The 14,007-nt window shown below is 36.8% G+C and overlaps 1 pseudogene; it reads left to right on the top strand.

The window, feature by feature from the left end:
• Nucleotides 1-2,495: 2,495 nt before the first annotated feature.
• On the top strand, nucleotides 2,496-10,356 carry LOC140516818 (putative olfactory receptor 4A4; annotated as a pseudogene).
• Nucleotides 10,357-14,007: the final 3,651 nt, after the last annotated feature.

Here is a 14,007-nt window from a genome sequence, read left to right as displayed (position 1 = left end):
CTGAAGCATCTAGGATTTGTTGGTTTAATAGGATAAAAAAGGAAAATGAAAAATGTTGGAGAGCATGTTGGAAAGTTTCTGCACTAATGCAATATTGGAGGAGTCTAAGGCCCCTAAAATCAAGCATACACTTTGACCTAGAAATAACAGTACAAGTACATCCTAAAAGAGATGAAAAATAAGAAAAAGAAAAATGACCTATAGTTATAAAAATATAGGAACTCTTTTCTTGTGGCAAAGATATGAAAATTGAAGGGAAGCCCTTCAATTGGCGAATGGCTGAACAAGGTTTGGTGTATGAATGTGATGGAATACTATTGTATTGTAAGAAATGATGAGCAAGATTACCTCAGAAAAAAAATGGAAAAATTTGCATGAACCGATGCAAAGTGAAATGAGTAGAACCAGGAGAACACTGTACACACGAACAGTAACATTGTAAAATGAACAACTTTGACTGACGTAGCTTTTCTCAGTAATTAAATGATCCAAGAAGACTATGAATGACTCATGATGGAAAATGCTACCCATCCTCACAAAAAGAGCAGAATACAGAGTTGGAATACAGATTGAAGCTTCTTTTTTCAATTTTTTCTTTGAAGGGGAGTTTATATTGATCCATGTTCTGTTTTATAATATCACAAATATATTTGCTTCACTCCACATGTATAATCTATATTAAACTGTTCATCTTTTCACTGGGGGTGTAGAGAGGGAAAAGATGATTTTGGAACTCAATTTTTAAAGTCTTTAAAATTGTGTTCCCATGTAACTGGGGGAAAACACTAAAATTTAAAAGAAAACAAATACCCGTATACCTCTTTTCTTTTACTAATTAAAATAAAATTATATTTTACTGCTCTTCCAGGTATAGTCTATTCCCCGTTTTCCAAGGTTCATGTATTAGAAAAGTTTTGACTTATAAGACTGATAAAATAGTAAGCTTAATGTAAATTTCATTCCAGTCATATGCAGTATTAAATTTAATTTAATAAATATATTATTAGTAATCTCATTTTCTATATTTCCATAGGCCTCAAGGAAAAAATAATTATTTTAGGGTATTCATACGTTCAATATGGAGTCATTATTGTTCATGTTTTCTAAATTATGTGACAAATTAGCTAGTCAAGAGACTAGAATTCTGAGCCTGCAGTTGTAATTTAGTGGAACTTTGAAGAAACCGCATAAAGGTTTTTAATAGTCTTAGCTCTGTAATGAAATACTAATTTGTCTTCAAAATTTCTCTACTGCTTTCTCCTTTGGACTCATTTTTTCTTGACGTTATCTTTTTCGTTTATCCCCTCTATATTCAAATGTTGGATAAACATGAGACGATGATGATGACAGAGAAATAATAATTATTTTAGACATTTATATTGTGCTTGTAATTTCTACTTCTATAAAAGGTCCCTTTAATTAAAAGACGATAAAACATGTATTTATTTAACACACTTTCAATCTTAAGGTAGGCAAACATATTTTGCAGTGCCAATAATAGTTTAAAGTGATATCTTTTGATGGATTATTTGCATGTTAATAAGGTATTATGGAGAAAAATATCCTTATTATCCCAATGGAACAAATCCCAATTGACTGAATGAAATAAGATTCTATTGGCATTTAACTCTTCAGTGATGGAGGGTCATTTGGAAAACCCACACATTACTGAATTACTGAAATGATGAGAGGGTTATGTTTCCAAAAAGAAATTAAAATGCTCATGCCATTGGAAATGGGCTAACTCACTGCCAGGCAGTCACCCAAGAGGATACTAGTAAAATGATCTTTGTACAGTAAAATATTCATTAAAGTACTTCTTGTAGCAAGAAAAGCAAAAAAAAAAAAAAAAACCAAAAAACAATATGGGTGTCAATTTATTGGAGAATGCTCAAATATGACAAAACATGCCTATGTTATTAGAAAATGTGAATACGTGCAATTCAGAGAAACGTTAGATTTTTTTATGAATTAAAACATAGTCAAATAGGTTGAAAATAGAAAATCTCCGCAAAATTGATAGCATTATGAATAGAAAGAACAACTGAAACGTAATGCAATCAATGTGTGCCTTATTCCCTTTATTAAAAAAGAAGAAAAACTATAGGTAAGGCTCATTTCATATACTTTCAGATGTAAAGGGAGTATATTGAGAAATAAAAGTGATATAAAATGGGATCAAAATATTTATGTTTCATTATTGTCTTTATGGGTAAAAATTTGACTGCTGAAACTATGGAAGAATAACCAACTTTTACAGTTGAGATTAAAACGTGCCCACATAATATCCATGTTTTCTTCTACTCCCTCCACAAAAGCTCCGTTTTTGCTAATATGACCAGTGTTCTGGTGAGGAAATTGATGCGTACAAAGGTTAAGCAGATTGTCAATAAATAGGGGCAGCTGTGAAAACTGAACTCAAGCCCTTCTTCACTACAGCTCTAGGGCTATTTCCAATAAACAGTTCCAATAACTTTTCTCCACTCCTAGAAAACATGGAAAACAGGAATAATGTCACCGAGTTTGTCCTCCCAGGACTTGCCAAGAATCCTGAGGTACAAAAAGTGCTATTTGCTATGTTCTTCGTTATGTACATTTTAACTATGGTGGGCAATATCCTGATTATCAAAACTGTCATTGGAAGCAAGAGCTCGAGGTACCCTGTGTAACCTTTCTTGCCTTCTTGTCTTTTATGGATGCCATCTATTCCACTGTCATTGTCCCTAAAATGATCCTAGACATGCTCTATGAAAACGCATCCATTTCTTTCCAAGCTTCCAAGGTGCAGCTCTTCTTGGAGTACTTGTTTGCTGGAACTGAAGTTTTCCTCCTGATTTTTATGACCTATGATCTCTATGTAGCAATCTGTAAACCCGTGTACTACTTAGTCGTTATGAGATGGCATCTACATGCTCTGCAACTGGTCGTTTCCTGTACTGGAGGTTTCATACATTGGTTAGTTCAGCTGCTTTTAATTGTAAGTCCTCCATTCTGTGGACCCAATATTATTGACCACTTCATTTGTGACATGTACCCTTTATTAGAACTTTCCTGTATATGTGCTTGGCATCTCTGTGGTTGTCAATGGGGGAGCAATATGCACAATGGTCTTTGTACACTTGTTTAACTCCTAGGGGGTCATTCTACACCCTTTGAAAACCCAGATTTCAGAAAGTCGAAAAAAAAGCCCTTTCTACTTGCATCTCCCACATCACAACTATTGTCTTCCTTTTTGCCCCTTCTGTTTTCATGTATGTCAGACCTGTCTGTACCTTTCCCATTAATAAATATGTAACCGGGAGTGAAAGCAACGACTCACCTAAGCTCCTGGAAAAACTCCTCTGGATATCTCTGGGGGGAGAGTCTGACCAGACTTTGGAGGTGTAGAATCCAGTGGGAGACGGACTTTGACGGATTCGGAGCCCAGGCTGGACTGGAGGGTCCACGGGAGGGATCTGTTCCACGGGGGTAAGACCCCGGCGCACAGCGCAGCGCGGTCGGCGCGGCAGGGCGGAGGGGACCCGAGGGGCCCGAGAGTGGCGGGCGAGACCAGCAGAGCAGGAGATAAGCCAGGCCGAGCCAACGATATCAGCGCAACAGCCCTTGAAATCTTCAGCCTAAAGACGGGACTTCAGTGGGTCACTACTTGAACATCCAGGAGCTGGGATGCCGGAGTGATCAGTAAGTGCTCTCCCCTCCCCCCCGATGACCGTGAGGGAACCATAAAATTCTTCCCCAGATTAATCCTGGATCAGTGGGAACAGCAGAAGGGGGCGGGTGGTCTCATAACACCAGAGGCGGGAAAAGTGGCAAAGGGGGATTCTTCCTACGGTGGCGGAGGCTATCTGGAGGGACAGACGACCCAGGGAAGAGAAAATTCGCACTGAGACCCAGGCAAGCCTCAGAGCCGGGAGACGAGCCCCAGGAGGGGCGGGAACACTCATTAGCCTCTAGGCGTGCCCCAGCCCTCCAGGGGAAAAGGGAAGACAATAGGGAAGCTGGGATCACCATCCCCTGACCTTGCCTTTGCCTCAAGTCAGCTGAGGAGATATCCTGAGGACAGACCACCCCTCCCACATACCTAACAAGCTAACCCCAGGGTTGATCAGGGAAACAAAAAACAAAAACCTGCTTTTAGCCTAGACACACATCAGCTCAACTTAAAGATCTGTACCTTCTAACTGAAAGAACCAAAAGCTACAACACTCAGACAACATCATGAATCGGAAAAAGCAGACGAAAAGTGAAAAAACCATAGAATCTTTCTATGGGGATAAGGACCAAAACACAAACACCAAAGAGGTTAGAGCTGAGACTGTACTTCCATCTGAAACCTCAGATGGGACTATGAATTTCTCGCAAGCACAACTAGATTACCTGGAACGTCTGAAGAAGGATATAAAAGAAAAACTGGCCAATGATTTTAAAACTATAAAAAAAGAATTCACTGATGAGAACATCACCCTGAAAAAGAAAATTGAAGAAATGGAAAAGGAAGTTCAAAAATTAAGTGGAGAGAATAATTCCCTAAAAGGAAGAGCTAATCAAATGGAAAAGGAAACCCAAAACCTAATTGGGAAAATTGATCAGGTGGAAAAGGAAACCCAAAACCTAACTGGGAAAATTGGTCGAATGGAAAAAGAAGTACAAAAATTAAATGGAGAAAATAGCTCCTTAAAGGGAAAAATTGGTCAGATGGAAAAGGAGATGGAAAAGCTAACTGAAGAAAACACTACGATGAAGATTAGAATTGGGCAAGTAGAAACTAATGACTCAATGAGGCAACAAGAATCAGTCAAACAAAATCTAAAGAATGAAAAGATAGAAGAAAATCTAAAATATTTAATTGGAAAAACAACTGACCTGGAAAATAGATCCAGGAGAGAAAATCTAAGAATTATTGGCCTGCCAGAAACCCATGATGAAGAAAAGAGTCTGGACAATATCTTCCAGGAAATCATCAAGGAAAACTGCCCAGAAGTACTAGACTCAGAGGGCAAAATAGTCATCGAAAGAATCCACCGTTCCCCTCCCGAAAGGGATCCCAAACTCAAAACCCCAAGAAATATCGTTGCCAAATTCCAGAGCTATCAAGTGAAGGAGAAAATACTACAAGCAGCCAGAAAGAAACAATTCAAATATCAAGGTCACACAGTCAGGATCACACAGGACCTTGCAGCTTCTACATTAAAAGATCGAAAGAATTGGAACCCAATATTCCGTAAGGCAAAGGAGTTGGGACTTCAACCAAGGATCAACTACCCAGCAAAGTTCAGCATAACATTTCAGACAAGGAGAAAGTCATTCAACGAAATAAGGGATTTCCAGAGCTTCCTGACCAAAACACCAGAACTCAATAGACAATTTGATCTTCAAATGCAGGTCTCCAGAGAATCATAAAAAGGTAAACAGAGGGGAAAAAACAAAAACAAAAACTTGCAACTCAATTAGGGCAATCTGTTTACCTCCCTATAAGGGAAGATGACACCTGTTAATCTTGAGAACTGTGCAGCTATTATGATAAAAGGGATATATGTAGAGGGAACGGGCATAAAGTAAATGATGTCATGTCAAAAATATGATTTAAGTATGAGAAGGGAATGTAATAGGAGGTGTGGAAAGGGGGAAGCAGAAAATGGCAAATTATATCACAGGAAGAAGTACAAAACTACAGTAGAGGGAAGGAGGGGAGGGAGATGAGCATTGTTTGAGAGGTACTCTCATCTGATTTGTTCAAAGAAGGGAACAATAATCTTAAGTAGATAATCCTAACTAGCTCTATAGGTAGTAGGAAGGGAAGGGGGAAGAAAGAGGAGGGTGGCTAAAAGGGAGGAAAGAAGCAATAAGAGTAAAGGGGACTAAAAGGGAGGGGGGCTAAAAGAAGGAGGGGAAGGCTGCAGGAGGAGGGGGAGAAAAGTGAATACTATTGAGGAGGGGAAGGGAGACGGGAGAGTTAAAAGCACAAATCGTGGGAAAGAGGGTGGAGGGAAATACACAGATTGTAATCATAACTGTGAATGTGAATGGGATGAACTCTCCCATAAAACGGAGACGGATAGCAGAATGGATTAAAAGCCATAATCCAACAATATGCTGCTTACAAGAAACACATTTGAAACGCGGGGATACACATAGGATAAAGGTCAAAGGATGGAGCAGAATATATTGTGCCTCAGCTCATGTAAGAAAGGCAGGAGTAGCAATCCTAATCTCAGACAAAGCAAAAGCAGAAATAGATCTAATCAAAAGGGATAAGGATGGAAACTATATCCTGCTAAAAGGTACCATAGACAATGAAGCAATATCATTACTAAACATGTATGCTCCAAGTGGTATAGCATCCAGATTCTTAGAGGAGAGGTTGGGGGAGTTGAAGGAAGAAATTGATAGCAAAACTATACTAGTGGGGGACCTCAACCTCCCCCTCTCTGAACTAGATAAATCCAAACTCAAAATAAACAAGAAAGAGGTTAAGGAGGTAAATAAAACTCTGGATAAGGTAGATATGATAGATCTTTGGAGAAAATTAAATGGGAATAGAAAGGAATATACCTTTTTCTCAGCGGTACATGGAACATTTACAAAAATTGACCATGTACTAGGACATAAAAATCTCACAATCCAGTGCAGAAAGGTAGAGATAATCAATGCATCCTTCTCAGATCATAATGCATTAAAAATTACATGTAATAAAAGGCCATGGAAAGAGAAACCAAAAATCAATTGGAAACTAAATAATCTAATTCTAAAGAAGGATTGGGTTAAAGAAGAAATCATAGAAACAATCAACAACTTCATTCAAGAGAATGAAAATAGTGAGACAACATACCAAAACTTATGGGACACTGCAAAAGCAGTTATTAGGGGAAGTGTTATATCTCTGAATGCTTACATAAATAAAATAGAGAAAGAGGAGATCAATGACTTAGGCTTGCAGTTGAAAAAGCTAGAAAAAGAACAAATTGAAAATCCCCAAGTAAACACCAAATTAGAAATACTGAAAACCAAAGGAGAGATTAATAAAATTGAAATAAAGAAAACTATTGAATTAATAAATAAAACCAATAGTTGGTTTTATGAAAAAACTAATAAAATTGATAAACCTTTGGTTAATCTGATCAAAAAAAAGAAAGAAGAAAACCAAATTACTAACATTAAAAATGAAAGGGGTGAACTCACCTCCAATGAGGAGGAAATTAAAACAATAATTAGAAACTACTTTGCCCAACTTTATGCCCACAAATTCGACAATCTAAACGAGATGGATGAATATTTTAAAAAACACAAATTGCCCAGATTAACAGAAGAGGAAGTTGAATACTTAAACAACCCCATCTCAGAAAAAGAAATTGAACAAGCCATGAATGAACTCCCTAGGAAAAAATCTCCAGGGCCAGATGGATTCACAAGTGAATTCTATCAAACATTTAAAGAACAGTTAATTCCAATACTACATACACTATTCTTGAAAGCTGGGGAAGAAGGAGTCCTCCCAAATTCTTTCTATGATACAAATATGGTTTTGATACCCAAACCAGGAAGAGACAAAACAGAGAAAGAAAATTATAGACCAATTTCCCTAATGAATATAGATGCAAAAATTTTAAATAAGATTTTAGCAAAACGAATACAGCATCTTATCACCAGATAAATACATTATGATCAGGTAGGATTCATACCAGGACTACAGGGCTGGTTCAATATTAGGAAAACTATTAGCATTATTGACCACATCAACAACAAAGCTAACAAAAACCACATGATTATCTCAATAGATGCAGAAAAAGCTTTTGACAAAATACAACACCCATTCCTACTAAAAACACTGGAGAACGTAGGAATAAAGGGAACTTTCCATAAAATAGTAAGCAGTATCTATCTAAAACCTTCAGCAAGCATTATATGCAATGGGGATAAGCTAGATGCATTCCCGATAAGATCAGGGGTGAAACAAGGATGTCCATTATCACCACTATTATTCAATATGGTACTAGAAATGTTAGCTGTAGCAATTAGACAAGATAAAGATATTCAAGGACTTAGAATAGCCAAAGAAGAAACTAAGTTATCACTCTTTGCAGATGGTATGATGATTTACCTAGAGAATCCCAGAGATTCAAGTAAAAAATTACTTGAATTAATAAACAACTTTGGCAAAGTTGCAGGGTACAAAATAAACCCACACAAATCTTCTGCATTCCTATATATTAGCAACAAAGTCCAACAGCAAGAGATAGAAAGAGAAATCCCATTTAAAGTTAGGGTAGACAGTATAAAATACTTAAGAGTCTACCTGCCAAAACAAACCCAGGGACTATATGAACACAAATACAAGACACTTTTTGCACAAATAAAATCAGATTTAAGTAAGTGGAAAAACATTAGTTGCTCATGGGTAGGCCGTGTTAATATAATAAAAATGACAATTCTACCCAAATTAATATACTTATTTAGTGCCATACCAATTAAACTATCACACAATTACTTTCTAGAGCTGGATAAAATAATATCAAAATTCATTTGGAAAAACAAAAGGTCCAGAATATCAAAGGGACTAATGAAAAGAAATGCTTGGGAAGGTGGCCTAGCGCTACCAGACCTCAAACTGTACTATAAAGCAGCAATTATCAAAACCACTTGGTATTGGCTAAGAAAGAGAGAGGTAGACAAATGGAATAGACTTGGCACTCAAGATGCAGTAGGCAAGGAATATAGCAACCTTCTGTTTGATAAACCCAAGGACCCCAGCTTCTGGGATAAGAACTCATTGTTTGACAAAAATTGCTGGGAAAACTGGATAACAGTGTGGCGGAAATTAGGCATAGACCCATACCTGACACCGTACACAAGAATAAAGTCCAAATGGGTACATGATTTAGGTATTAAGATTGATACCATGAATAAACTGGAGAAGCAAGGAATAGTGTATTTATCAGATCTATGGAGAAGGGAAGAATTCTTTACTAAAGGAGAGACAGAATGCATTATGAAATGCAAAATGGATAACTTTGATTACATTAAACTGAGAAGTTTTTGCACAACCAAACCAAATGCAACCAAAATCCGGAGGGATGTAGTAAATTGGGAAAAAATTTTTACAGCTAAGCTCGGGGATAAAGGCCTCATTTCTAGAATATATAGAGAACTGACCCAAATGTATAATCATACAAGTCATTCCCCAATTGATAAATGGTCAAAGGATATGAACAGGCAATTTTCAGAGGAAGAAATTAAAGCTATCTATAATCATATGAAAAATGCTCTAAATCACTATTGGTTAGAGAGATGCAAATCAAAACAACTCTGAGGTACCACATCACACCTATAAGATTGGCAAACATGACAGAACAAGAAAACGATAAATGCTGGAGAGGATGTGGGAGAGTTGGAACACTAATTCATTGTTGGTGGAGCTGTGAGCGCATCCAACCATTCTGGAGAGCAATTTGGAACTATGCCCAAAGGGCTACAAAGATGTGCATACCCTTTGACCCAGCAATATCGCTACTAGGACTATATCCCCAAGAGATCATAAAAATGGGAAAGGGTCCCACATGTACAAAAATATTTATAGCAGCACTCTATGTAGTTGCCAAAAACTGGAAGTCAAGGGGATGTCCATCAATTGGGGAATGGCTGAATAAATTATGGTATATGAATGTAATGGAGTACTATTGTGCCATAAGAAATGATGAACAAGAAGACTTCAGAGAGGCCTGGAAGGACTTATATGACCTGATGCTGAGTGAAAGGAGCAGGACCAGGAGAACTTTATGCACAGCTACAACCACAGTGTGTGAGAGTTTTTTCTGGTAGACTTAGATTTTTGTAATAACACAAGAACTTCTGAAAAAAAAAATCCCAATGGTGGACCTCAAGGCAAAATGCCTTCCACACTCAGAGAGAGAAATATGGAAGTCACTCACATAATGAAGCAGATCATGTTTGTGTATGTGTATCTGTTTGTGTATCATGTTCTGATTTGTTATACGGATTCTTTCATTTATCGTAGTCTGACTACATAGCATGACTATAGTGAAAATATACTCAATAGGAAAGTATATGTAGAATCTATACAGAATTGTATGCAGTCGTGGGGAGGGAGGGAGGTAGTAGGGGGTGGGTGGGGAGGGATAAAATCGCAATTGTGTGGCAATGATTGTTAAACATTAAAAAAATAAAAAAATAAAAATAAATAAATAAATAAATATGTAACCGTCTTTAATACTGCCATCACTCCTATGCTGAACCCTTTCATCTACACCCCAAGAAACAGAGAGATGAAAAATGCCATGAGGAAGCTTTGGAACAGTGATGTCCAGCTGTAAGGTAATGGATGTCCTGGTCAAGCAATGATGTTTCACAAGGGAAATGATAAAAGATTGTAAGATTCTTAGAACTTATTTGAGACTAAGTAAACGATCCTGAATACTTGGAGAAAAAAATCAGCTTCCTGACAGTTTTTGAAATTGCCTTTTTGTTGCTGTTGTTGGAACTATTTCTTTAAGACCATGATGGTTTGATGAAAAATGCGATCCACATTCAAATAGATAACTGATAGTCTTTAGTTGCAAAGTGAAACATATATTTCTCTTTCTTTTCTTCTTTTTTTTGAAATGTGTCTAATATAGAAATGTTTTATATGACTTTCTATGCATAACTAACGTTCCTTTTTTAGCCGTTTCAAAGGGCAAAAGGGGGGCAAAGTGTGGGGGACAGCATGGAGGAGATAAGTTGGAACTAAAAGAAAAATTTCAAAAAGAGTATTATGAATCATCAGGAAAATATCAATTCGTTTTAGTTAGGTGACACTTTTGAAGATCAATTGATTCTTCTAAAAATTCAAAGATCATTCTGGGAATAATATTGGTCAAAATGTCAAATGATGGGAATTAATATATAATATGAAGTATTTGTGGTGAAACAGTGAATATTTTAAGGAGGAGAAAAAATAGTCACTTGCTTAGTTAACTTGAAGTTATCAGTGCTCCATGTGTTCAGTGTAAATCTATCAGCTTCACTTGTAACAGTATCTTTGCCATAATAAAACTGAATCTCAAGATCTATAATATGATGTTAAATATGGTAAAATTGGATTTTGTAAACTTATCTGCATAAAGTCTAAAGATGCAAGAAGGTGAATGACCTGATGTTTTTAAGTCAAATATCAGGTTCCATTTGTTTCAAGAAAAAATATTAAAGTACAATATTAATAAGTAATTTGTAAATTGGTGTTTATTATCATATATTTTTCAATAAGAGAGGTAGCATGACATAGTGGATAAAGTTTTATAACTGCAGTGTAGGAAAAAAATGGGCTTAAACCCCTCTGACACTTTATGGATTATTTAACCTATCAGCATTTAAAATCATACTTATTATTATTAATAATTTAAAAATAATCTCATTCCTTTAAAAATGATTCCTGATAGAAAAAATCCTAGAATAAAATGTTATGAGGATATTTTCTGTTTGCTTGCTTGTTTTTAATTTACATTTGATGACCTATAGGTTACAGTACAGTTGCAATGTTATGCAAAAGATTGTTTTTGGAGTCAGATAATATTTGTAAATGTAAATCTATCTTAATAATAATCTCAATGAATCATCATCAGTTCCATTCTGAAATCAGTGAGTACAACAGGGAAGTTTATTTAAGTTTTACTATTTCACCAAAGTTTTGATCCTCTTATTCAGATTTCCATACTAGGCAAGTTGTTTCCTCAGTGTTGGTGAGACATTGTGGATGAGTAATTATATATGTATGTATGTATATATATATATATATATATATGTATATATATATGTATATATATATATATATATGTATATATATATGTATATATATATACATATATATATATATATATACATATATATATATATATATATATATATGTGTCAGAAGGTTTTTGTTCCTAAGGATTTTATGAATCAAACTTCTATACTTTCTCTAAAAATGTTGAGATCTGAATTTTTACACTTTGTATTTGTCAAATTCTGTTATATATTTCAGGCCACCAGAATATTTCTGAATGGATATGTCATGGGGGCAATTATTTTTTAAAGGTTGCTGTGATGTGCTTCATTGTTTCCATAATGCACTTACATGATATTCATTGATTACTAAGTTTGGGCACCTCAAGAGTTGGGATTTTAATTCTTTCTCATTGTTTTCTCCTTTCCTAACAATATAGAAATAGAATTGAGACTTGATAAGATAATGGTGGTGGTGCTGGTGCTGGTAGTGATAATGAAGTTATATTCATTATATGATAGCTAACATTTATATAGCATATGTAATGTAATATAATGTCAGACAACAACAAAAAATGTAATTTTATGTAATGTCAGACAACATACCAAACACTTTGCAATTACTATCTCGTTTGATCTTCACAACACTGCCAGTTAGGTGCTATCATTATCCCCATTTTACATATGAGGAAACTGAGGCAAACAGCGTTTATATGAAAAGTGCAGGGTAGCAGAGACAAGATGGCAGAATGAGAGCAAGTTTTTGCCTAAGCTCTAGGAAGAACTCCTTCAGATACTTCTAAAAAGAGAATCTGAACAAATTTTAAAGTGGCAGAATCTACTAGGACGCAGAGAGTGGCATATTTACATCCCAGGACACACTGGAAGGTCAAAGGAAGGATCTGCTATATGGAACTGGAGGTGCACAGAAAACACAGCGCACAGGCTGTACCAGCACAGACCCTGCCATAGCAAAGCTGAGCAGGAACCCCCTGGAAGTCAGAAGTAACAGCAGCAGTGAGAATTCCCAAACATATCAGCCTAGGGCAGAAGTCCAGTGGAAGTGAACGAGAGAGAAGCACAGAATGCTAGGTAACAGCAGCAGCTGCTCCTGAGACTATGAGCCTACAAATTAAATGTCTGTAAGTCACTATATGAAATTCTGGAAGCCCAGATGTGGGAGTGCTATGTAAATGCTCTCCTCCTCACCTTGTTGACCTTGAAATCCAAGAGAATATTTCCTCAGGAAAAATCCTGGAATAGTGGAATGACCCAAAGTGGTAAACAGTCACTTAGCCTGTGAGGCTAAGAAAATCTCAAAGGGAGGTCCGTCTTAATGTGGTTGGAGAAGACCAGAGAAAGACTACAGCCATCCCAGACAGCCATACCTCAGGAAACCTGGAGGAAATCCTGAACCTCAGGGAAGTGGAGCCCATAATGGCCAACACCAGGACCCCAGGCCTGATTGAGCACAACTAGGGAAACAGGATGACACTACCTCAGATGGGGTTTGCAAATTTGTTGAGGTAGCCTGTGCTCTACCTAAGAAGAAGAGACCTCCTGGTGCCAGACAAGTGCCCCCCCACAATTCACACAGCAAGCTCCAGGGAAACTCCAGGGAAACTCAGAAAGGCTTCACCTGGGCTCTGCTCGGGCACACTAGACACCTCAGCACCAGGTCAGCTGCTACATTCTAGCTTCTAGCTGAGAGAACCAGAGGCCACAATGCACAAAACCTCAAGATCCAAACACAAGAAGCTTGGAACAGAGTCCCCTGTGCCCCAGAAGCAGAGATTCACTTTAAAAGCCAGGAAAAAGGCAATTGTCATGAGCAAGAAGCAAACCAGAAAAGACAAGATTATAGAATCTTACTATAGGACCAAGGACCAAAACACAAATAACAAAGAGGTCAGCATTGAGACTGTACTCCCATCTGAAACTTCAGAAGTGAATATGAACTGGTCTCAAGGACATACAGCATTTTTGGAAGAGTTTAAGAAGGATTTTTAAAAGCCAAATTAGAGAAATAGAAGTGGGTTTGTTCCATTTTTTTATATCTTTATGCCCACTGCTTTCCACTCAGAATTCATCAGATCTCTCTGCTGATGAATAGTATTTTTCATCACGGACCATTAAAATTATATTGGATCATCATATCTATTAGAGTAGCTAATGTTTCACAGTTGATCATCATACAATATTGGTATTACTGTGTACAAGGTTCTCAAGGTTCTGTTCATTTCACTTTGT

This window comes from Notamacropus eugenii, chromosome Y (genome assembly GCF_028372415.1).
Source record: "Notamacropus eugenii isolate mMacEug1 chromosome Y, mMacEug1.pri_v2, whole genome shotgun sequence".
Lineage (NCBI taxonomy): Eukaryota > Metazoa > Chordata > Mammalia > Diprotodontia > Macropodidae > Notamacropus > Notamacropus eugenii.
The sequence above is the reverse complement of the archived record's forward strand: the minus strand, read 5'-3'. Positions and strand labels throughout refer to the sequence as shown.